Source organism: Sinocyclocheilus grahami, unplaced genomic scaffold, assembly GCF_001515645.1.
Source record: "Sinocyclocheilus grahami isolate Dianchi unplaced genomic scaffold, SAMN03320097.WGS_v1.1 scaffold381.1, whole genome shotgun sequence".
Classification (NCBI taxonomy): Eukaryota; Metazoa; Chordata; class Actinopteri; order Cypriniformes; family Cyprinidae; genus Sinocyclocheilus; species Sinocyclocheilus grahami.
In genome coordinates, this window is record NW_015505560.1 from 284,767 (window position 1) to 286,096 (window position 1,330).

General features: G+C 36.3%; 1 protein-coding gene across 1 annotated transcript in view; it reads left to right on the forward strand.

Annotated features, from left to right (window-relative positions):
• Positions 1-783: 783 nt before the first annotated feature.
• Positions 784-1,330, forward strand: part of LOC107549790 (band 4.1-like protein 3) — a 54,163-nt gene continuing 53,616 nt past the window's right edge. The window contains exon 1 of the mRNA XM_016230965.1: positions 784-910. The gene's annotated coding sequence lies outside the window, so the exon portion shown is untranslated. The remainder of the gene's footprint in view (positions 911-1,330) is intronic.

A 1,330-nucleotide genomic window follows, 5' to 3' on the forward strand; every position in this document is an offset into this window, starting at 1 on the left:
CACAAAACAAGATAAACAAGACATCCAAGTAAAAGATATGTTATTATAGGGGGTTACAAAAACTAAGTAAATTGAATAAAAATAAAATATATATAAAAATGAATAGAGACAGCAATTCAAGGTTTTACATTTCAATTAACTTTAAATCTGTAGCTAATAAATAATTATTTTTAAGAGCGTGAAGAAAAAATATTTCGACCTTAAAACATGGTTTAAAATATTTGTATATAATAATTTTATCGTTTTAATTGTATAATAATAATAATAATACCAATGTTACTCCTTTTGCTTAAAATAAAATTTTAATTAATTAAAATAAATAAAATGATTGATTAATAAATAAATTACATTTCATTTCAAGTAAATAAATGAGTAAATTACAATAAAATTAATTGAGCACAATAAATAAATAGAGACAGCATTTCAGGGTTTTACATTTCAATTAACTGTAAATCTGTAGCTAATAGATAATTCTAGTTTTTTTTTATCAGTAGCTTTAAGAGAGTCAAGAAAAAATATGGTTTAGAATATTTTTATATAATAATTTTATCATTTTAATTGTATAATAATAATGTTGAGTTACTCCTTTTGCTTTTATGTATATGAAATTTGCCAAATAATTTAATAGGGTTCACCAGAATAATTTTTTTTATTTAAATGTATAAAAACATCTTTGCTCGTAATATGCTGGCAGATGTTTTAGACTATTCCTCCTGCGTCACAGCTGTTCGTGTGATCTGGCGCTCTCTGCTGTGACGCACAGTGACGCACAGTGCGTGCTGACGTTGACGTGAGTTTGAATCCTCCGGCCGCTGGTGCCGCAGAGAGCGGAGACTCCCGGCCGCTGTGGCCGCTGTCGGACGCTCCGCTGTCGGTGAGAGAGGAGCGCGGAGCCGCCGTGGCGCGTACGGTAACGTTCAGGCGTTTTGTGTTGTAATTCATTATCCTAATTAAAATCAGTTATTTGTTGCCTTATGACGTCATGATTGCATTTACACCTTGTTTACACTTTAATGCAGTGTGACAAAACTAGAGCTTCAGGTAACGTTACAGTAAAAGCAGCCGTAGTGCAGACGACTTTGTCGATTTGACAGAGAGACAGTGTTTACATCATGCTTCTTGTTGTGAGCGTGTCTGCGCGCGTGCGCGTGCGTGCGCGTGCGTGTGTGTGTGTGTGAGTGTGCGTGAGTGTGCGAGTGTGTGCGAGTGTGTGAGTGTGAGTGTGTGAGTGTGTGTGTGTGCGAGTGTGTGAGTGAGTGTGAGCGTGTCTGCGTGTGTGCGTGTGTGTGTGTGTGTGTGTGTGTGTGTGTGTGCGTGTGTGTGTGTGCGC